Raw genomic sequence first — 14,761 nt, forward strand, 5'->3', positions numbered from 1 at the left:
GGTCAGTCGGATCTACTTCAGTTCTCAAGTTCACTTGGACATACTACTCAGCAGAATCGATCTGGGCGAATGATGGATACTTCAATCGACGCACAATTCTGTAAGGCCCAGAAGCACGTTCAAGTTCGATCTATGGCTACAAGATTTACATCGACACCTTCACCACTCGGACCTTGATCCATTCGGGGGCTAATGACGAGGATATAGCCCCCGGGTAGGGTCATAGGTCTGACCAATACGTCCTACCCAAGGGCACCTCATTATTAGTTTAAGGACTACAAGGGAAATTCCTACTGGATCGTGACAATATCTAATCCACTCGGATGACAGTCCACCACTCGGCCGTATGACTCACTCGGTCATGCAAATACCAACAGTCGGCAAGACATCTGTAGTGGGCGGACATTATGGCATCAATGCCCCATCTTGTAACATAAGAGGTGAGGAGGTGGCGCACTCTATATAAGCCACCCCCCTCCACATAGCTAAGGACATCTTCTTCTTCTCCTCCTTCGGGCTCATTCTTTCCCCCGAGCTCTGGCTCTCTCTCTACACCATGTAACTCATGTCCATGACAGATAAAACAAAGCCTCTCCGGAGCACGAGACGTAGGGTTGTTATCTCCACTGTGAGAGGCCTGAACTCGCTAAAACCACCGTGTCACCCATGTGCATCTTAATAGATCATGCTCCGTTATCCTACCCTCTTTCTATTATTGGAATCGTTACCATGACACCTCCCTCGTACGAAATTGCTAGCTTGGTTCCTCGTCGACCTAAGAATACTTTTGACCTTGACATGGACCTATCCCTCTTCCTTGATGATGAAGATGAGTTCGTCGCCCTATCCAAGTATAACTGGAAACTGGGCGACTTACAAATTGAAGTCGGAGAGAGCTCAAGGCAAGGTGACTCGGAGGCGGCTTGAGTCTTCCCAAGGTGTGAGTGTGACCTTAAAAAGACAATCTGATCCTTTCTTCACTGGGGGATGATACCCGTCTTGGCCATGCGAGCCATGTAATAGCTTGTTAGATTTTGTGGAACAACAATTGGTGAGTACTGCCTTTTGATGTAACCTTTCCTGAGCCACTTTATTCCATGAATCTATGTGTTAATCGCCTGTAACTTTGATGAACAAGGGAGTGTCATAACTTGACAAAAAAGGCGACTCAGTGAGTTTATGACAAAGAATAGACCAGCCCCCTGGGTTATGGTAAAAAATAAGTCAGCCCCTGGGTTATGGCAAATAGTGGTTAAAAACAATGAGTCGGGGCAAGTTATAACCAGAGGCCGACTTAAAAATATTATGAAACCTTGTGGTCTTGCCATCAAGAAATAAAATTTCGTCGGCTCAATGAGCTATGACAGGATAAGACGAGTTTGCAAAACTCTAGTGTTACCCTCAGAAGGCTTTTGCAAAAAGCCTTGTTGTTTTAGACCGGCTGATCAGGCGCGAGTCAAGCTTCCGTGAAGAAGGTTCAATGAACTAATGGTTTCTCTATTTCCCATGTGTGACTCTGGCCGGTGCCTTTTATGTTTTAACAAAGGCGAGTTCAGGGTCCAAATGACGGATTGACTCGCCCTGAGTACATAGGTCCACGTGGCGACTTGTTCAACACATAGTCCAGTATAACCATTTGAAATGCGGTAATTTTTCGCTAGCCAAGAGGGTATTCAGGCTGAACTCAGTGAGTGGAAGCCCCAAGTGACCTATGATTTAGGAAAAACAGGCATAGGATCACAGAAGTGTATACACTCTTCCTGCGAAACGACTTGGGGACTAGTAGCCCCCAAGTAAGCCGGCTTAATTCTCAAAACCACATAAGGCGCCCATGTTTGAACCGTGCAACGTGGCAACTTTGGTCCTATTTAGCTTTATCAAGGCCCAGTTTTGAAGTATGTGCAGCATGGCGACTTATACTCTTTGACCTTGATAACGTCCATGTTTGGACGACTTATAGAACAATAAAGACTCATGCTTTAAAAGCTGAAACGGCAAAGGACCCCGAAATTCATGGGTGCCAGATTTATTGCTTTCATAAATCATGAATTAAAATTTTCTGAAAACTGGTAAAAAAAGGAGCTCATGGCTCTAAGTGTAGTAAGGCCGCAGGTGGGCTATGTTCCAGGGGCGAGTTGTCTCAACCTTTGTAGTTGGCCGATCTGGGCGAAGATCCACCAAGTAATATGAGTCGTTTCGAAGAATCTTGCTCATGACAAACGGTCCTTCCCACGGAGGTGATAGCTTGTGCATACCAGTATGATCTTGAATCAAACGGAGCACCAAGTCGCCTTGTTGGAAAGTCCGGCTCTTGACCCGGCGGCTGTGGTAGCCTCGCAAGTCTGGTTGATAAATCGCCGATCGTGATGCGGCCAAGCCACGTTCCTCCTCCAAGGCGTCCAACGAGTCCTTTCGTGCCAGCTCGTTGTCCTGTTTCACATAGGTGGCGACTCGCGGTGAATCATGTTTGATGTCACTTGGTAACACCACTTCTGCTCCGTAGACTAGAAAGAAAGGAGTAAAACCCGTTGAGCGATTTGGAGTTGTCATGATGCTCCACAATACTGAAGGCAACTCCTCCACCCAACACCCTGGAGTACGTTCCAAAGTTACCATGAGCCGAGGCTTAATCCCCCGCAATATTTCCTGATTCGCCCTTTCCGCCTGCCCATTAGACTGGGGATGTGCAACCGCGGAAATGTCAAGCCGGATATGCTCTCGTGAACAATCTTGCATTGCACCTTTGGATAAGTTAGTACCATTGTCAGTAATGATACTATGAGGATATCCGATTCGGAAAATCAGTTTCTTCAAGACATTGACGCCCGTATCTGCATCACAACTACTAACAGGCTCCGCCTCCAACCACTTGGCAAACTTGTCAACCGCCACCAATAGGTGAGTCTTTTTAGTGGAAGACACCTTGAAAGGGCCAACCATATCATGCTCCCAGACTGCAAACGGCCAAGTGGTCGGTACCATCCGCAATTCCTGAGCCGGCACGTGCATATGACGTCCAAATTATTGGCAACCATCACATCAGCAAACGATCTACTCTGCGTCTGCGTGAGCCGTCAGCCAATAGAACCCATGTGTGAAGGCTTTAGAAACCAAGGATCGTGACCCAGCGTGATGACCACAGTCGCCGGCGTGAATCTCATTAAGGATCATACATCCTTCTTCAGGAGAAACGCATCTTTGAAATACCCCTGAGGTGCTTCATTTGTGTAACTCGCCATTGTGTGTACCATGGATTTACTCCGTCGGACGATTTGGCGAGCTAATAATTCATCGGCAGGTAACTCGCCTCTGGTGAGCTATGCCATGTAAGGAGTCGTCCAGTCTGGAGTAGCATGAAGAGATGCCACGAGTTGAGACTCGGGGTCCGGTACCGCTAAATCTTCCTCTGAAGGCAGTCTTACCGAGGGGTTATGCAATACATCCAAAAAGACATTGGGACGAACTGGCTTACGTTCTAAACTGAGACGGGAAAGAGCGTCCGCTGCTTCATTAAGTCGCCGGTCGATGTGATCCACTTGATAGCCATTGAAGTGACCCGCTACATCCGACACAGCTCGTCTGTAAGCCGCCATCAAAGGGTCTCGTGAATCCCAGGTGCCAGAAACCTGTTGTGCCACCAAATCTGAATCGCCCAGACACCTGACTCACGTGAGGTTCAGCTCTTTGGCGAGTCACAAGACATGGAGCAAGGCTTCGTATTCTACTCCATTATCAGTACATGGGAACATGAGACGAAGGACATAGCCAAACTTCTCACCTTGAGGCAAAGTTATCACCACGCCAGCCCCCGAGCCTTCCAATTGTCTGGATCCATCGAAATAGATGGTCCAATAAGTATGATCGGGCCTCTCCTCCAGGATTTGCAACTCGGTCCAATCATTGATGAAATCCACGAGTGCGTGAGATTTATTGGCCGTCCGAGGCGTATACCGCACATGATGGGGTCCTAACTCGATGGCCCACTTAGCAATCTGTCAAGTGGCCTCTCAATTTTGTATAATGTCGCCGAGGGGTGCAGAACTGACGACCGTGATTGGGTGTTCCTGGAAGTAGTGCTTCATCTTCCGATTTGCCATGAACACTTCAAAAACGAGCTTCTGCCAATACGGGTAACGTTGATTGGAGAGGGTTAGGACCTCACTGATAAAATACACTGGTCACTGGACCGGATACTCCGTTCCCTGTTCCTTCCGCTTGACAACTACTGCCATGCTGACTACCTTGGAATTGGGTGCAATGTACAAGAGCATAGGTTCCTTGTCCACCGGAGCCGCCAACACTGGCGGGTTAACTAATTGCCACTTCAATGCTTCAAAAGCTTCGTTGGCTTCGTCCGTCCATACAAAACGATCAGTTTTCTTGAGCAACAAATAGAGAGGGATGGCCTTCTCCCCAAGGCGACTTATAAAGCGACTCAGAGCTGCGGTTCGACCCGCCATACGCTGGACCTGGTTAACGTTGGCCGGTTTCCCCAGTGAGGTAATTGCCTCAATCTTGTCCGGGTTAGCTTCAATGCCACGTTCCGACACCAAAAAACCCAAAAACTTCCCCGCAGGGACACCAAAAACGCACTTGGTGGGGTTAAGCCTCATGTGGTAAACACGCAGGTTGTCAAAGGTTTCCTTGAGATCCTCCAAGAGCGACTCCTTTCGGCGAGACCTTACCACGATGTCATCCACATCAGCATGGATATTACGACCGATCTGGTTGTGCAAGCAATTTTGGATGCAACGCTGATAAGTCGCCCCCGCACTCTTAAGCCCAAACGGCGTAGACACGTAACAGAAGATCCCGAATGGGGTTATGACGGATGTCTTCTCCTGATCCGCCACCGCCATCTTGATCTGATGGTATCTCAAATAAGCGTCCAAGAAACACAGACATTCACAACCCGCCGTTGAGTCAATAATTTGATCAATGCGGGGAAGGGCGAAGGGATCCTTCAGACATGCTCTGTTGATGTTAGTGTAGTCGATGCACATGTCGAAAGTGCCGTTCTTTTTGAGCACCAGGACCGGGTTGGCCAGCCATTCAGGATGGAAAACCTCCATGATAAACCCGGCAGCCAGAAGCCGGGCGACTTCCTCTCTGATCGCCTTACGATGCTCTTCATTGAACCTGTGAAGGTACTGTCGAACTGGCTTTACTTTGGGATCAGTATTAAGATGGTGCTCAGCGAATTCTATCGGAACACCTGGCATGTGAGAAGGTTTCCATGCAAAGATGTCCCGATTCTCACGGATGAATTCGATGAGCGTGCTTTCCTATTTGGGGTCCAGACCCGCCCCAGTAGTAAATTGCTTGGTGGAGTCGCCAGGTCTAAAGTCTATGACCTTGGTGTCGTCCGTCGGATCAAACTTGAGGGGCGGCTCAGAATCGATGGTTGGCCTCTTGAGCGGCGTCATGTCAGCCGGGTCAACATTAGCTTGGTGAAATTTGAGCTCTTCAGCCGCGCAAGCCGACTCGGTGTAAGCTGCGTCTCCTTCTTCACATTCTTGAGCTATCTTCCTATCTCCGTTGATGGTAATAGGACCCTTAGGGTCGGGCATCTTGAGTTTGAGATAGACATAGCATGGCCGAGCCATGAATCTGGCGTACGCCCGCCATCCAAACAACGCATGGTAGGGGCTCTTGATTTTGACCACCTCTAATAGGAGAGACTCGCTCCTGTAATTAGACTCTGTGCCAAAGGCCACGTTAAGTTTAATCCGCCTAATTGGATATGCCGACTTACCGGGGACGATGTCGTGGAAGACCATGGATGATGGCATCAAGTCTTTCTCCAAGAGGTTCATCCGTCGGAAGGTGTCGAAGTATAAGATGTTGATGCTGCTGCCTCCATCCATGAGGACCTTGGAAAGGGTGTATCCTCCGACTTGGGGAGCCACGACCAAAGCCAAGTTGCCAGGGTTGTTTACTCGGGGTGGATGGTCTTCCCTGCTCCAGGTTATGGGCTATTCAGACCAGTGAAGGTATCGAGAGAGCACCGGCTCAGCCATGCTGAAGGTTCTATGCTTCACCTTATGATCCCGCTTGCAGGTGCTGGTGGTGAACACGTGATACTGCCCGTTGTTCAACTTCTTGGGGTTATTCTGAAACACGCCACGATCTTCCTGTCGCTGGGGATCTCCTTGTGGAGGGGTCCATTTTGGCGAAGGGGTCCAAAAGTGACTGCCCAAAAGAACACCAAGCCACCGCCAAAGAAGAAAAATAAAACAGGCAAAGGTAAAGCAGCCGCCAAAGATTCATCTATTGTTGGCGAGTCACGAGCTGTCGAAGAGCAGTCAGAGGTAAAACTTCTCCCTTACTCATCACCTGTGTATTGCGACTTATGCTTATACCATGCGTCTTTATGTGTAGGGCGAGGACAATGAGAGCCAAGATGATGCGGTCGAGGTAATTTCTATTTCTTCCGACTCACCTTCTCCTTCTCCTAGACCAGCTAGACGGATCTGTGGGAAGTTCCCACGTCTCACCCATATGCTTATATGGACCCTGATTTCCTTTTGAAGAAAGCAAGATATACTCCCAAGCGCAAAACCCGTAGTCATTCTGGTGACTTAATTTCCGGGCTACCTGAGAAGACAACTGGTCGGAAGCGTACCAGCGAGGTACACCTTTGTTTTACCATACTCTTCCTTCTGGAAAATACAATTCTCAACTTCCTTAGCTTTTAAACTTTTATTCTACCAGACTTCTCCCCCTTCATCTGCCGACTCGGCAATGTCAGCTCTCCCGCCGATGATTCGTGTGCAAGGGTGAGTCCCTTTTGTTAACTCGATTTCTTCTAAATAACGATATGTGCCTTAATCTTGGTGCCTTTGTCTCAGGGCACAAGCGAAGAAAAGGAAAACTGGCAACTTATCTTCTGCTCCCAAGACGACTGAAGCCTTAGGCACGAGTGCCTCTGTCCCATAGATTGACGAGGAGTAGGCGGCGGCTCATGACACTCGTGCGGATGATATTCCCGATGTCCGGGAAGACCCGTCCATAATTTTGAAGGAAACTGCTGACGAGGTTAACCCGCCAAGCCCTCTCAAGGAAACTGAGGATCCAGATACCGTCATAATCACCGGTACTGGCTACTCCACGCCTTCAGATAAGGTGCTATCCAAGCATACCTCAAAGGAATCTCATCCTTCTACTGATCAAGACACCAGTAAGTTCAAGCTCCCAAGTATGAGAAGCTAGAATTTGACCAACTCTGCTCTGGCTTCGCAAGTCGCCTAGAGACGAGTTATGAGATGAACAAAATCTTGATTCACCTTATGAAGGTTAAGCATGAAGTACGTCTATTTATGTATTCTCTTCCACCCATTAGCCTTCCAAGAGCCGGGTCATCTTTTAAAAGATGAGTCGGGTCTTGAATACAGTTCAAACCTTCAACCTGTAGCCCCCAAGGGCAGGGTCATCTTTTGAAAGATGAGACGGGTCTTAAATATAGTTAAAATCTTCAACCTGTAGCCCCCAAGGGCCGGGTAATCTTTCAAAAGATGAGTCGGGTCTTGAATATAGTTGAAATCTTCAACATGTAGCCCCCAAGGGCCGGGTCATCTTTTGAAAGATGAGTCGGGTCTTAAATATAGTTAAAATCTTCAACCTGTAGCCCCCAAGGGTCGGGTCATCTTTTTGAAAGATGAGCCGGGTCTTGAATATGGTATGACTTTGAATAAAATCATACATTATCCCCCAAGTGTCAGGAGTATTGCTTGCAGTAATGTTGAAACTTGTCTCCCCAAATTTTATGTGCAGGAGTCTGTGACCCAGACTGAGTCAGCTTTAGCCGACTTAAGGAAGAATCTGGCTGAACAACAAGATGCACAATCTAAGTCGGAGAGGAAATACTGCTTGATTCTAGCTGAGCTGGAGAGGATGAAGGCTGGCCATCAAAAAATGGAGAAGAAAGCCAAAGGTGACCAAGTCGTCGTCCTTAAGCGTGTTGAGCAAGCCGAGTAAAAACTGGAAGCCGCCCAGCAAGAGCTTTCCAGCTTGAAAAAGCACATCTCCAACATGACTGTCGCTATGTTTGGTAAGCATTAACCCTTGATTTTTGAAGAAATAATCTAGTCTCCCAAAAACTATCAAATACTTATGTGTCCTTTGTAGGTTCACGAGCCGCCAATCTCCCAGACGACTGCATGCTCAAGCTAAAGGCCATATATACCTTCACTGAGCAGCTATATACCGGGGGCGTGCTGACAATTAAGGTGGTTATGGGAAGCAAGGAGCCAGTCAAAACCATCAAGAACATGCTCAGCTATCTGTCCACATTGCCTCCTCAAATAGAGGAACTGAAAAGATCAGCCGCCCGGAAAGGAGTCCTGAACACCCTGAGTCGGTGTTTAGCATATGCTCCGGAGCTCAAACCAGAAGAAATAGCCGCTGGCTACCCTGAGCTGAAGGACGACGGGTCGGAGTTCACCGAGGAGGATTACCACCGAGTTATCAAAGAATCCAGCTTCTCGGCAACTCAACTGGCAGCCAGCTTGGATTTGAATAAATACCAAGCCGCATATGACGAGAAGAATAAGAAGGTGACTCCTCCCTCGTACGAAATTGCTAGCTTGGTTCCTCGTCGACCCAAGAATCCTTTTGACCTTGACATGGACCTATCCCTATTCCTTGATGATGAAGATGAGTTCGTCGCCCTATCCAAGTGTAACTAGAAACTCGGCGACTTACAAATCGAAGTCGGAGAGAGCTCAAGGCAAGGTGACTCGGAGGCGGCTGGAGTCTTCCCAAGGTGTGAGTGTGACCTTAAAAAGACAATCTGATCCTTTCTTCACTGGGGATGATACCCGTCTTGGCCATGCAAGCCATGTAATAGCTTGTTAGATTTGTGGAACGACAATTGGTGAGTAGTGCCTTTTGATGTAACCTTTCCTGAGCCACTTTATTCCTTGAATCTATGCGTTAATCGCCTGTAACTTTGGTGAACAAGGGAGTGTCATAACTTGATAAAAATTCTTCAATTTATGTGTCAGGAAAAACATAAGTCGACTCAGTGAGTGTACGACAAAGAATAGACCAGCCCCCTGGGTTATGGTAAAAAATAAATCAGTCGCCCGGGTTATGGCAAATAGTGGTTTAAATCAATGAGTCGGGGCGAGTTATAAACGGAGGCCGACTCAAAAATATTATGAAACCTTGTGGTCTTGCCATCAAGAAACAAATATTCGTTGGCTCAATGAGCTACGACAGGATAAGACGAGTTTGCAAAACTCTAGTGTTACCCTTAGATGGCTTTTGCAAAAAGCCTTGTTGTTTTAGACCGGCTGATCAGGTGCGAGTCAAGCTTCCATGAAGCAGGTTCAATGAACTAATGGTTTCTCTCTTTCCCATGTGTGACTCTGGCCGGTACCTTTTATGATTTAACCAAGGCGAGTTCAGGGTCCAAATGATGGATTGACTCGCCCTGAGTACATAGGTCCATGTGGCGACTTGTCCAACACATAGTCTAGTATAACCATTTGTAATGCGGTAATTTTTCGCTAGCCAAGAGGGTATTCAGGCTGAACTCAGTGAGTGGAAGCCCCAAGTGACCTATGATTTAGGAAAAAAATGGGCATAGGATCACAGAAGCGTATACGCTCTTACTGCGAAACGACTTGGGGACTAGTAGCCCCCAAGTAAGCCGGCTTAATTCTCAAAACCACATAAGGCGCCCATGTTTGAACTGTGCAACATGGCGACTTTGGTCCTCTTTGGCTTTATCAAGGCCCACTTTCGAAGTATGAGCAGCATGGCAACTTACGCACTTTGACCTTGATAGCGTCCATGTTTGGACGACTTATAGAACAATAAAGACGCATGCTTTCAAAAGCTAAAATGGCAAAGGACCCCGAAATTCGTGGGTGCCGTCTTTATTGCTTTCATAAATCATGAATTACAATTTTATGAAAACTGGTAAAAAAAGGAGCTCATTGCTCTAAGTGTAGTAAGGCCGCAGGTGGGCTATGTTTCAGGGGCGAGTTGTCTCAACCTCTATAGTTGGCCGATCTGGGCGAAGATCCACCAAGTAGTATGAGCCGTTTCAAAGATTCTTGCTGATGACAAACGGTCCTTCCCACAGAGGTGATAGCTTGTGTATACTAGTATGATTTTGAATCAAATGGAGCACCAAGTCGCCTTCTTGGAAAGTCCGGCTCTTGACCCAGCGGCTGTGGTAGCGTTGCAAGTCTTGTTGGTAAATCGCCGATCATGATGCGGCCAAGTCACGTTCCTCCTCCAAGCCGTCCAATGAGTCTTGTCGTGCCAGCTCGTTGTCCTATTTCACATATGCGGCGACTCGCGGTGAATCATGTTTGATGTCACTTGGTAACACCGCATCTGCTCCGTTGACCAGAAAGAAAGGAGTAAAACCCGTGGAGTGATTTGGAGTTGTCCTGATGCTACACAATACCGAAGGCAACTCCTCCACCCAACACCCTGGAGTACGTTCCAAAGGTACCATGAGCCGAGGCTTAATCCCCCGCAATATTTCCTGATTCGCCCTTTCTGCCTGCACATTAGACTGGGGATGTGCAACTGCGGAAACGTCAAGCCGTATATGCTCTCGTGAACAAAATTCTTGCATTGCACCTTTGGATAAATTAGTACCATTGTCAGAAATGATACTATGAGGATATCCGAATTGGAAAATCAGTTTCTTCAAGAAATAGATGCCCGTATATGCATCACAACTGCTAACGGGCTCCGCATCCAACCACTTGGTAAACTTGTCAACCGCCACCAATAGGTGAGTGTTTTTAGTGGAAGACATCTTGAAAGGGCCAACCATATCAAGCCCCCAGACTGCAAACGGCCAAGTGATCGGTATCATCCGCAATTCCTGAGCCGGCACGTGCATCGGGCGTCCAAATTTTTGGCAACCATCACATTGGCGAATGATCACCTCTGCGTCTGCGTGAGCCGTCAGCCAATAGAACCCATGTCTGAAGGCTTTAGAAACCAAGGATCGTGACCCAGCATGATGACCACAGTCGCCGGCGTGAATCTCATTAAGGATCATACATCCTTCTTCAGGAGAAACGCATCTTTGAAATACCCCTGAGGTGCTTCATTTGTGTAACTCGCCATTGTGAACCGAGACGGGAAAGAGCGTCCGCTGCTTCATTAAGTCACCGGTCGATGTGATCCACTTGATAGCCATTGAAGTGACCCGCTACATCCAACACAGCTCGTCTGTAAGCCGCCATCAAAGGGTCTCGTGAATCCTAGGTGCCAGAAACCTGTTGTGCCACCAAAACTGAATCGCCTAGACACCTCACTCGCGTGAGGTTCATCTCTTTGGCGAGTCGCAAGCCATGGAGCAAGGCTTCGTATTCTGCTGCATTATTGGTACATGGGAACATGAGCCGAAGGACAAAGCAAAACTTGTCACCTTGAGGCGAAGTTATCACCACGCCAGCCCCCGAGCCTTCCAATTGCCTGGATCTGTCGAAATAGATGGTCCAATAAGTATGATCCGGCCTCTCCTCCGGGATTTGCAACTCGGTCCAGTCATTGATGAAATCCATGAGTGCTTGAGATTTGATGGCTGTCTGAGGCGTATACCGCACATGATGGGGTCCTAACTCGATGGCCCACTTAGCAATCCCTCCAGTGGCCTCTCAATTCTGTATGATGTCGCCGAGGGGGGCGGAACTGATGACCGTGATCGGGTGTTCCTGGAAGTAGTGCTTCAACTTCCGACTTGCCATAAACACTCCAAAAACCAGCTTCTGCCAATGCGGGTAACGTTGCTTGGAGAGGGTTAGGACCTCACTCATAAAATACACTGGTCGCTGGACCGGATACTCCTTTCCCTGTTCCTTCCGCTTGACAACTACTGCCATGCTGACTGCCTTGGAATTGGGTGCAATGTACAAGAGCATAGGTTCCTTGTCCGCCGGAGCCGCCAACACTGGCGGGTTAACTAATTGCCACTTCAAGGCTTCAAAAGCTTCGTTGGCTTCGTCCGTCCATACGAAATGATCAGTTTTCTTGAGCAACTGATAGGGAGGGATGGCCTTCTCCCCGAGGCGACTTATAAAGCGACTCAGAGCTGCGATTCGACCCGCCATACACTGGACCTGGTTAACGTTGGCTGGTTTCCCTAGTGAGGTAATTGCCTCAATCTTGTCCGGGTTAGCTTCAATGCCATGTTCCGACAGCAAAAAACCCAATAACTTCCCCGCACGGACACCAAAAACGCACTTGGTGGGGTTATGCCTCATCTGGTAAACACGCAGGTTGTCAAAGGTTTCCTTGAGATCCTCCAAGAGCGACTCCTTTCGGCGAGACCTTACCACGATGTCATCCACATAAGCGTGGACATTACAACCGATCTGGTTGTGCAAGAAATTTTGGATGCAACGCTGATAAGTCGCCCCTGCACTCTTGAGCCCAAACGGCATAGACACGTAACAGAAGGCCCTAAATGGGGTTATGAAGGATGTGTTCTCCTGATCCACCACCGCCATCTTGATCTGATGGTATCTCGAATAAGTGTCCAAGAAAGACAGACGTTCACAACCCGCCGTTGAGTCAATAATTTGATCAATGCGGGGAAGGGCGAAGGGATCCTTCAGACATGCTTTGTTGATGTCAGTGTAGTTGATGCACATGCGGAAAGTGCAGTTCTTTTTTAGCACCAGGACCGGGTTAGGCAGCCATTCAGGATGGAAAATCTCGATGATGAACCCGGCTGCCAGAATCCGGGCAACTTCCTCTCCGATCGCCTTACGACGCTCTTCATCGAACGTGCGAAGGTACTGTCGAACTGGCTTAACTTTGGGTCAGTATTAAGATGGTGCTCAGCGAATTCTCTCGGTACACGTGGCATGTCAGAAGGTTTCCATGCAAAGATGTCCCGATTCTCACGGATGAATTCGACGAGCGCGCTTTCCTATTTGGGGTCCAGACCCGCCCCAATAGTAAACTGCTTGGTGGAGTCGCCAGGTGTAAAGTCTATGACCTTGGCGTCGTCCGTCGGTTTAAACTTGAGGGGTGGCTCAGAATCGATGGTTGGACTCTTGAGCGGCGTCATGTCAGCCGGGTTAACATTAGCTTGGTGAAATTTGAGCTCTTCAGCCGCGCAAGCCGACACGGCGTAAGCTGCGTCTCCTTCTTCACATTCTTGAGCTATCTTCCTATCTCCGCTGATGGTAATAGGACCCTTAGGGCCGGGCATCTTGAGTTTGAGATAGACATAGCATGGGCGAGCCATGAATCTGGCGTACGCCCGCCATCCAAACAACGCATGGTATGGGCTCTTGATTTTGACCACCTCGAACAGGAGAGACTCGCTCCTGTAATTAGACTCTGTGCCAAAGGCCACGTTAAGTTTAATCCGCCCAATTGGATATGCCGACTTATCAGGGATGATGCCGTGGAAGACCGTGGATGATGGCATCAAGTCTTCCTCCAAGAGGTTCATCTGTCGGAAGGTGTCGAAGTATAAGATGTTGATGCTGCTGCCTCCATCCATGAGGACCTTGGAAAGGGTGTATCCTCCGACTTGGGGGGCCACGACCAAAGCCAAGTCACCAGGGTTGTCTAGTCGGGGTGGATGGTCTTCCCTGCTCCAGGTTATGGGCTGTTCAGACCAGTGAAGGTATCGAGGGAGCGCCGGCTCAGCCATGCTAAAGGTTCTATGCTTCACCTTTTGATCCCGCTTGCAGGTGCTGATGGTGAACACGTGATACTGCCCGTTGTTCAATTGCTTGGGGTTATTCTGAAACCCGCCACGATCTTCTTGTCGCTGGGGATCTCCATGCGGAGGGGGTTGCTGGAACACTCCCGGTGGGTGGTACTGCTGATTGTGAACTTGGTACTGCCCAGCGTTGGGCTGTGATCCGCCCTGTGGTCCCAGGTTAGGAAAACCGCAGAACGGGACCTGGCGTGACCCGGATATGCCGGGTTGTTCCTGTCGCTGGCCCTGTTCGCCACCGTGACCTCTTCTGAGTGCCTTGGCCCGGAATTCCTACATCACGTAGCAATCCTCCCAAGAGTGAGTGATACGTCTCCGACGTATCTATAATTTTTGATGGTTCCATGCTATTATCTTGTCAAACTTTGGATGTTTTGTATGCCTCTTTTCTCTTTTTTGGGACTAACATATTAACTCAGTGCCAAGTGCCAGTTCCTGTTTTTTCTGTGTTTTTGACGCTTTTCAGAGGAGGATTTTAAACGGTGTCCAAACGGAATAAAACTTCCGAAAAGATTTTTTTCCGGAACAGAAGAAACACACCAGACTTGAGAACCAAGGTAGGGGCCAGCAGGGGACCCCACAAGCCCCCTAGGCGTGGCCAGGGGGGCCGCACCTAGCAGGCTTGTGGGGCCCATGTGGCATGTGTGCCCTACCTCTTCCGCCTATAAATTCAGAAAAATTCCAAAACTGAAGACGAGATCCATGAAAATAATTTTTCGCCGCCGCAAGCTTATGTCTTCGCAAGATCTCATCTGGGGCACATTCTGGTGCCCTGCCGGAGGGGGGATTTGGATACGGAGGGCTTCTTCATCAACACCATGACCTCTCCGATGATGCGTGAGTAGTTCACCATAGACCTACGGGTCCATTGCTAGTAACTAGATGGCTTCTTCTCTCTCTTGGATCTTCAATACAAAGTTCTCCATGATCTTCATGGAGATCTATCCGATGTAATCTTCTTTTGCAGTGTGTTTGTCGAGATCCGATGAATTGTGGATTTTTGATCAGATTATCTATGAATCTTATTTGAGTTTCTTCTGATCTCTC

The sequence above is a fragment of the Hordeum vulgare genome, chromosome 6H, assembly GCF_904849725.1.
Source record: "Hordeum vulgare subsp. vulgare chromosome 6H, MorexV3_pseudomolecules_assembly, whole genome shotgun sequence".
Taxonomy (NCBI): Eukaryota; Viridiplantae; Streptophyta; class Magnoliopsida; order Poales; family Poaceae; genus Hordeum; species Hordeum vulgare.